Source organism: Octodon degus, unplaced genomic scaffold (assembly GCF_000260255.1).
Source record: "Octodon degus isolate 3935 unplaced genomic scaffold, OctDeg1.0 scaffold00047, whole genome shotgun sequence".
Lineage (NCBI taxonomy): Eukaryota > Metazoa > Chordata > Mammalia > Rodentia > Octodontidae > Octodon > Octodon degus.
In genome coordinates, this window is record NW_004524623.1 from 671,111 (window position 1) to 681,066 (window position 9,956).

Sequence of the window (9,956 nt, forward strand, 5' to 3'; positions counted from 1 at the left end):
TGGGGGGGGCAGCTCAGCCCACCAGGGGGCAGGGCTGGCTGGCATGTGGTGCTGGGGGATCGAACCGCGGTCCCTGTGCTTTGCTCAGCTTTGCTTGTTCTAAGTAGGTGCTCCAGACCACCGAGCCATCCCACCAGCCCCCCAACATTATTATTATTATTACTACTACTACTTCTACTATTATTATTATTTCTTCCTCTTCTTCCTCCCCCTCTTCCTCCTCCTCCCCTCTCCTCCTCCTCCTCCTCTTTCTCCTTTTCCCCTCCTCTTCCTCCATTCCCCGCCATTATTTTTCCTCCTTCTCCAGAAATCTAACTCATGACCTCCTACGCTGCTGAACCATGTTCCCATCCCCCTTAATGCGAAAGGACTTTTTCATTCTAGTATTTCACCTTATTATTTTTTGCATTGGTAATAGATGCTATAAAGAAAAATTTCAAATGGGAATAAGAAGAGAAAGTCTTAGGTGTTGTTTTCTTTACTTCACACACTTCTAAATTTCCTAACATCACCCCTTCTGACTCAGCATACAGAGGAAGTTCCCTCTGCTTTAACCCTATAAGGAAGTAACTTCAAAAAGACCAATGTGCCATTTTCTATTTCTACTTTCTTCTTCTTCTTCTTCTTCTTCTTCTTCTTCTTCTTCTTCTTCTTCTTCTTCTTCTTCTTCTTCTTTTCTTCTTCCTCCTCCTCCCCCCTCCTCCTCCTCCTCCTCTTCTTCTTCTTCTTCTTCATCATCATCATCTTTTATTTATTTTGCTATAGGGTCTCACTAGACAACTCAGACTTATAGTGATCCTCCTGTCTCAGCCTCCCCAGTGCTGGGATTACAGGCGTTCACCACCATGCAGTTTCTGGCCCAGCACAGCATGCAGTTCTGGGGATCATACCAGGGTCCTTGCACTTGCCAGGCAGGTGCTTAGACAGCTCAGCTAGTTCCCCAGCCTGTCTACTTTCCTTAGCCCTTTTACGCATATGAAGCAAATTAGCTATGCTCAGCTCATCAGGATACTCATTTTACTTTATAGAATGGAGTACTGGCTCATTCTACAACTACAAATAAAAGCCAGTTTGATCTTCGTATCTGTGATGATTTTGTCCTTTGGCACCTTAGGTGATCAAAGCCTTGATTTCCTTATTACCTGTATGGTGTTGTTGACTGTATCAAATTCCAGTCTCCAGCTCCTTTCTCCAGTGACCTTGCATATGCATGCATTTGCATGCATGCACATGAACACACACACACACAAACACACACACAAAGTAGCAGTTACCTCAAATCTCTCAGCATTGTTCTGCCCTGCTGAGGGCAGACACCCACCCCTTGCCAAACTCTCAAGCTCTAGAGTATGCCACTGGCACTGTGACCCAAGAATGAGGTCTGAAAAGGAAAGCAGAACCACCGTACTCTTGTTGCCCCTCAGAGTGGCACATGAAATGGCCAGATTTTAATCACACATATGGATCAATTACTGTATGTGATACCCAGCCCCTGTGTGCTATTCAGTAAGCACCATATATTACTCTACCTTCTTCTTCACAAGAAAGGAGAAATAGGATGTTATGGTTGATGTCTAGTTGTCCCCCCAGAGCCTCATGCAGTCATGGTGTGGCTTTTGGAGTTTGTGATTGATTATTGTGGGTGTGGGTGTTGCACCTGCCCCAGGGCAGGTGATCTGCATTACAACATAAAGAAGGGCAAGAGGCATTCTAGAAACCACAGCTGCTGCTCTCCCTTTGTTCTTTGCTCTTTGCCCCCTCCATGAATGAAAGGCTGTGTTGTGCCATAAGTCACTCTGCCTTGGAGCCAGCTGAGTATGGACTGAAACCTCCGCTAACTGTGAGCTCAATAAACCTTTCCTTCCTTCATTTTGTGTTGGCTATTTGTCCCAGCAATGAGAGAAGAGTAACTAAGACACAGGGTCAGCACTAATGGCCGGAAGCTAAGGTGTAATGGCAAACAACAGTTGTATCAACCTCACTCACTCCACTATTTGAGGTCAAAATAGAATGTTCTCAAATGTGTCACCATTCATCTTTGCTTAAGACAAAAATGGAAGATTCTGAGTTGGTGTGAATTGATTTTCCCCAGAGATCTGTCCTAAGATATCTAAGACCTTAATTTCCATTGGAAGAGAGACATCCAAGGGAGGAGAAAGGACTGCCGGGCACAACATAGGACTGTGTGCAAAATCATACATGCATCCTTGACCACGTGCATATATATTTTGTGTGGTCACACCACTCTTTTTTTTTTTTTTTACTAGGGATCAAACTCAGGACCTTGCACCTGCCAGGCAGGCACTTATGCCGCTGAGCTATCTCCCTGGCCCACACCACTCTTTATACATAGACCAAGACTTTATAGAAAATATCTCCAATCTTACTGTCCCCAACCACAGGGCTGCCCTGTCCATGTGGCAGCATTCTTGGTTATTATTCCCTGGGCTGGGCTATCTGGGGTAGCTGGCAGCTGTGTCCTGGATGCTTCTAGCGAACTCTTTCTCTTTACTAATTCCTACTGGGCAGCTCTGATTTCCAGAGAACTCACAAGGCTGTTGATAACAGGATTCTACAATTATATAGCATTGCTATTTAAGGGTCTAAGAAGCTTACACTAGGATCTTCAAATAAATGAATGCTACAAATTGAAAGTTTGTATCCTCTCCCCAAATGCTAATGTTCCAAATTTAACCTCCAGGGTGATGATATAAGGAGGTAGGGCCCTTTGAGGTGTGATAATGTCACAAAGGTTGACCTGTCACAATTGGGCTCACCCCTCAGAGACCTCAGTAAGCCTCTCTCTACCGCATGAGGGCACAATAGGAAGTCAGCAGCCTGCAATCCAGAAGGGACCCTCCCAATGCTGGGCCGCTGATCTCAGACTTCCAATTCCAACTCCGTGAGGAAGGAATTTCTGATGTTGGGAACCAGCCATCAAGTCTGATACTTGTTCTGGCAGCCCAAAATATAACTAATCTGACACCTTTATACAACTTCCTGTAGAGGTACAATTAAATCAGAATTTTATAAATTGAATATTATAGTCTAGGAATCAATATTTTGAGATGCTTTGGCTTTATTTCTGATAAATTTAATTTATTCTAATATAATAATATATAATAATGATAATATATATGTATGGAAGTTGTCACTGAACAAGTTCTCTTGGGCAATAATAGAAATACTGTAGATACTCAACACAGGACATTGAGCTACAAGAGTGTGGTTTAAAACAATTATCAAAAGTATACTCTCACAGGGCATGGTGGCACATGCCTGTAATCCCAGCCTTTGGGAGGCTGAGGAAGGAGGTTGCTGCAAGTTCAAGGCCAGCCTGGGCTATATAGTTAGTTTAGAGGCAGCCTGAAATATACAGCAAGACCTTGACTAAAAAAAAAAATACTTTCCAGCTGGGCATGATGGCACACCTATAACACCAGCACTTGAGACAGCAGGATCATCACAAGTTCAAGGCCAGCCTGGGCTACATAGTGAGTTCAAGGCAGTCTAAGCTACAGAAAAAACAAAGCAAAACATGCAATCTCAAGTAAGCAAACACCACCTGACGCTTTGGAAAATGACTGACATGAATGTAGTGACTGGATTCTACCTAATACACTGTACTTTCACTAAATAATTACTCATCTTCTGAATTTTTGTTCATAGCTCAGTGGCTACCTTGATATTATAGAAATGTGAAAGGTATAAAAGAAAGAAAATCTCAATCTTTGTTCAAAAATGTAAATATTGTACTAATTAGAAAAGAGAAAAAGCAAGAGACAGAGGGTGGGTCATAAGGCAGAAGTGTCAATTTTATGTATTATTCTTATTGTCATCTATTTCATTGGGTTTTTTTGTCCTTATCAATAGGTTTTTTTTTCTTTCTTTCTTGCATTTTTAAGTTTGTTCAGTTAAAATCATAGGGTTTACTGGCAATAGATCCTTGGAAAAGAGTTTATATTGCTGTTTGGCATCACATAAAATCATATGTTGCACATCATATCATGTAGAGAACGCATCTGAAATAGCCCGCCTTACTATTAGACACCATGACGTATGTAAAAGTCATAGGATTTCAGCTTACAGTTATCGCACAGAACTTGAGTCAGGAGTTGATGGTCATATCAACTAGCAACAAGGATATGTGTGAAGATGAAGACAGCACATTAGCATCCAAAACAAAATTGATTCCATAAGTGAAAAATGAGAGCATTTGTTTGTTCATTATTCTCCTCTGCACCTCCCACCCCTAGCCTTAGGGACCTCTTAAGTAGGTCAGCATACATTCCCTCTATACCACTACCACCATTACAAAAAAAAAAAAAAAAAAGGCAAAGTACCTACTTTTAGTTTCTTTTGCAAAATGCCTCTGAATACATGGAACTATTTACTGATGCAGAGCTACCCAAAACAGAGAAAAACCTAAATGCAGTACTAATCTCATTATCAGAGATCACCAGTCTGTGTTCTACTCCTTAGGTGTTTAAAGGCATGTTGCTCATTATTATCCTGAAAAGTAATCACACTTATGTAACTCTGGTGTCCCAAGATAACAGCATCCTTCTTATGACCTGCAGCTTCTCATAATTAGGTATAAAACATTACACCTAAGAGGTGTTTTGAAGCTGTGACATGTGAGTATCCTGTAGTCCTCTAATTAGTGTTTTCTGTCCTGCATTTGTTTAGACTCCTGATTCAGATGTTTAATTATAGAGATACAAGTGCTAGAAAACTATGGGTTGGTAGACCCAGCTCCCACCTTCTTTATTTGGAAAGTACTCGCCAACAGCACACATGGAGTGCACGGAAGCTGTCGGGTTTCTAGAGATGTTGATCTCTTGGCTATGGAGAATATTTTTCAGTGATGAGTCATTTAACCCAAGCAGTCAGAGACACCTTCACCAGGATTTTTAAAATGTTATGCAAAGAAAAAAATGTAAGTTGTTTTATGTTTGTCTTGATTACTTTTCTTTCATTGCTGGGACAAAATAGCTGGTCCCTTGGACTTATAGTGATCCTCCTGTCTCAGCCTCCCCAGCGCTGGGATTACAGGCATGTGTCTCCACACCCAGTTTCAGTGGCCACAGCACAGTATGTGGCACCAGGGATCGAACTTGGGTCCTTGAGCTTGCCAAGCATGCTCTTAGACCATCAAGCTATCTCCCCTGACCAGGAAAGGCTTATTTAGCTCACAGTCTGTGGAGGTTTCAGTCCATAGTCAGCTGGCTCCAAGGCAGGGTGGCACATGGCAGAGGAGCAACAGTTCATAGCAATGGAAAACAGCAAAAGCAACAAGAGCACAAAGGGAGGAGCAATAACAGACAGGAAGCCTGTCTCCCTGTCTTATACTGTATGCAGGCTGCCTGCCTCAGTGTGGCTGTGGCAATCACACCTCATGATCCCAGCAATGTACCGTGAGTCAATCACTCTAGACGCCCACCCCGTGACTGTACAAGGTTTTGGGGGACAACTAGACACAAACCATAACAGTTGTAAAGCATAAATTTAAGTCTGGTCATAGCAGTTTTATTTGCTGCCCTATGGAAGACATGGCACTGGGTGGGAGGAAATGAAGCTGACACACAAACATCAAAGGTGACAGTTAGGTGGCTCTCAGCCTCCAGTTCCATGGGCCTAAATTCTAGCTTCATTCTTGCCATTCCAATGCTACTGTGGTTTGGCTTCTAATCTTTCCTGATTTTTCTCATCATTGTTTATCTAAAATCATACATAAAGCTCACTAATTAGAATATGTCTGATTACATGGACAGATGAGTAGAGATACATCTGTATCTGTTTCTTTCTATCTATCTATTAAATAAAGGTTGAATTGCATAAATTGCCCTAGGACTTCCAATAAATTCTCCTGTTAACCTAAGCTGTATTTCTGTCCATTTTAACCGAGATCTAACTTCCCCAACAACTTAAAATAACTACTACAACCATTCATCAGTAACCTCTTTTATTTTTCTAAACAATGAGACTATCAAAGTGTTTTAGAAAAATTAAAAATTACATGCCAAAATATGCAGTGATGGTCATTGAGTCTGGGCATGTGGATGGCTAGTAGTGGAACTGCCTCCTCCTCCGTCTTTCTAGACATGAAGCCCAGATTAAGAATTGCACTCAGCAATTCCCTTCTATGAGACCAAAAGCTCTTTTCCAGGAGCCCAGAAGTCACGGTCTTCAGGAAAATGAAGAAAGCTCATCAATTCCTCCCAAATAAAATCCTGTCATATCCTGACCAGGCTGGATTGTCAAGAACATAATTATTCCTTCAACAAATATTAAGCACCTGTGACTGTTACCTGACCCTGTTGCTTAAAAATCTTTGGAACTGGTTCACAGGAAGAGCGTGAAACCCTTTGGAGATGCCATTTGAAAAGTCCTAGAATGCTGTGTTCTGAGCTTGGTGATTCTGGTCAGAGCTCAGAAGAACAGAAGGCTGGCTATAGATGCAGCTGGTAAAGACTGATAGGTTATGGCCCTAGTAGGAATTGCTAAATTATTATGGTGATCATCTACTATAGCTGAAGCCCTTAAAACAACAGCTCATCTTCCCAGAGACCACCTCCCCTCTTTTTCTCCAACTCAGCCCAGGATGCAGTTTCCTTTCACCTTTCTCTCCACCTCAGGGAAGGCCCCAATCAGCTGCTCAGGTCTATCTAAACTTCCCCCTCAAGCCCCATCCTGGCAAAGGCCATAAAAGCCTCAGCCTCCTTTTGTTCCAATCCAGAGAATTCCTTATCTTCCCAAGTTCTCTCTGTGTCCTCTAAGATAATGAAGTCCTTTTTCCTTTATAATAAAGCCCCTTTCCCCTTTCCTTCTGCGAGTTTCCCTGCTGTGACACCGTTAAAACCTATCAAAGACCACACTTAAGAGGTCTCAGTTGGGAACAAGGATTCCAGTGGCAGTTGGACTTCAGCCCACATGTGTTATGCTCTGGCAGAAACTGTGTCTACATTTTGCTCATGTCCTGAGACTGTGGGATACTGAGACTAAATACAGTAGACTGACCTGGTGGAAGAAATTTTAAGGCAGCTCAACTCTCAGACTGTAGCATAATTACTTCTGGCAGCTTTTAGCCCTGTTTATGCAGAAAAGCAAAAGCAGAAGCAAATATCACAGCTGAATGATTTAATTTTTTTTTATTTTTTATTTAAAGTTTATTTATTTATTGTGTGTGTGTGTGTGTGTGTGTGTGTGTGTGTGTGGCCAGCTCCGCCCACCAGGGGGCGCGGCTGGCTGGCATGTGGTGCTGGGGGATCGAACCGCAGTCCCTGTGCTTTGCCAAGCTTGTTCCAAGTAGGTGCTTTAGACCACTGAGCCATCTCGCCAGCCCCAGCTGAATGATTTAAAAAGTGTTGCATTTGGCCAGAAAGGAAGCTATGGAAAAGTTGGGCCTGTGAAGTTGGAGCAAGAAAAGTTGGTTGCTGAAAGGATTAGCATTAAGAAGGAAGCCTAGGGCTGGGATATGGCTCAGTGGATTAAGCACTTCCCTGGCAAGCACAAGGGTCTGAGTTCAAGTCCCAGTTATGGAAAAAGAAAAAAAAGGAAGCCTAAAGGGCCGGGGATACAGCCCAGGGGCATAAATTCCTGACTGGAAAGCACAATGGTCCTGAGTTTGATTCCTAATACTGCAAAAAAAAAAAAAAAAAAGGAGAGAGAGAAGGGAAAGATGAAAGAAACTAAGTACTTTTCATCAGCAGAATATTCTTTTTCCTTGACCAGCCAACAGGTAGCCCTTAGAAGCCTATGCTTCCCTTGTCTTTCTAATATATAGAAACTGAAGACATGGTTACTTCTTACAACTACTACCTGTATCTGGAAGGGAAAAAAAAGTCTATAGACTCCAGCTGCAACACTAGAGCACATGCGATGCTCTTCTGGGACCTCAGGACCTGCCTTCCTCACTTGTTTCTCTTAATCAGTCTTATCCCTCTTCACATAATCCAGAAGAATGTGGATAATCTTAGGCATGAATGTAAATGTCTTAGTCTTGAAGGGCCAGACTGGAAGCAGGATATCAGACATCCACAGGATATCATAGTTACAAATATTCTACAATGTTATAGTTTCAAAATATGTTAGAAAACCCCAAAGATGGTATAACGTAAGTGTGCATCTGTTTATTTGTATATCTTCCCTCCAAACTTGTCTCGCATCTTAAATGTTTCACCATGCACACTTCCACCCTTCTTCTGTTCTTCCTGTCCTAAGAAACTCACTGAAATAGTTAATGTAATATTTGCATTTTGAAAGGAGAGAGAGAGAGAGAGAACAGGAGAACAGAGCCCAGCCATTTGGGCACTTGGGGACCATTCTGCCAGGATGCAAATGGGCTTGATTATTACTAGAGCAGCAGTATACCTTGGCATCATTCACATGGTGCTGGCTTTTCAGACATGCAGAATGCAAGAGCTGTGGGGTCAGGGAAGTGTTCACCCAGATTTCAGAAGGCCTCAGAAGCCAGGCAGTGGACCTGAGAGAGAGTGGTGTGTGAATCTTTGACTGTAAAGCCAAAAGTGCTGTGGAGACCCTAGGAGGTTGGAAAACTAGGCATGTGGAACACCTGAGGAAAGCCACAAGGAGTGAGCCAGAAGCCATGAGGGCTGTAACCATTGGGGCTGCCAGGTGTGTGGGGCTGTCAAGCCCTTTGGATCTCACATCTAGCCACAACTTGCCCCAGGTGCTGGGAATGGAGCTACAAGATTTAATGTTTTCCCTGTAGCCCCCCCCACACACACACACACACCCGCCGAGTGAGTGAGAACTTCTGCCATGTTCTCGGGACCCCCAAATCCAGCCCTAGCCCAGGCCGGACAACGGGAACCACATAGAAAGCTTTCAACAATAACGGTGTCTGGACCACACCTGCAAAAGTTTCTGTTATTGTTACTAAAGGAGATACCCTAGTCACTGGAATAATGGGGCTGAGGAAGTAGTCAACATTGCACTTCATCGGAGGAACTTCAGTCTTCGCATTCGGCTTGGACTTTATCAACTGGCTTGCAGTGCAGACCCTTCGGCCTCTGGCTTGAATCCTTTGCCTTCCGTCGCAGAATCTTCAGCGTCCACTGCAGACTCTTCAGTCTTCCCTCGCAGACCCATTAGCTGACGAATAGAAACTTGTGTGGAGCACAGCAGTGAGCTTCAGACTGAATTCTTCAGTCTGGGTGTGCAGACACCCTCTGCACGCTCCCTCATCTGACTCTGCAGCTGACTGTCATAAGCCAATCTGGTAGTTCCTTATACACTGTATATCTTGTGTTAATATCTATTCCTTATATTATATCTGTTCCTCTAAGTAAAACCCTGACCAGTACAGAATTTGATACCGGAGGAGTGGGTCGTTGCTGTGGCTATATCTGACAATGTGGATTACAAACTTTTGGCAATGGCTTATGGGAAGAGATAGGAAAGGTTCAGAGATGTCACTTACAAGCGAAGTGCTGAAACAGTTTCGGCTGTTCTGTTCGGAAGTTTCTGGTCAGAGCTCAGATGAGAATGCTGATAGGAAGCCTGACTGTAAGGACCAGACTGGGGAGGTTTCTGCTGGGAAGAAGGACAGCATTGGTTGTAGGACTGTGGATGATTTGTGTTATACTTTGGCAAAAGGTTTGTCTGCATTTTGTTCCTGTCCAGAGACTTTGCTTGAGACTGAGATTAAGCACAGTGGACTAGTTAATCTTGAAAAAGAATTTCCTTTTTCCTTTTTTTTTAAGAACTGGGGATTGAACTCAGGCCCTTGCACTTGCTTATTCCACTGAGCCATCTCCCCGGCCTTGAAAAAAAAATTTCAAAGCAGCCAAATTTTGGGGCAGGGGCTGGAGAGATGGCTCAGTGGTCTAAAGCACCTACTTGAAACAAGCTTGGCAAAGCACAGGGACTGCGGTTCGATCCCCCAGCACCACATGCCAGCCAGCCCCGCCCCCAGGTGGGCTGAGCTGGCC

The 9,956-nt window shown here is 43.4% G+C and overlaps 1 protein-coding gene across 1 annotated transcript in view; it reads right to left on the reverse strand.

The window, feature by feature from the left end:
- The window catches only part of CUNH12orf56 (chromosome unknown C12orf56 homolog), a 79,191-nt gene that overhangs the window by 31,102 nt on the left and 38,133 nt on the right, over positions 1-9,956 (reverse strand). The gene's annotated exons all lie outside the window — the stretch shown is intronic.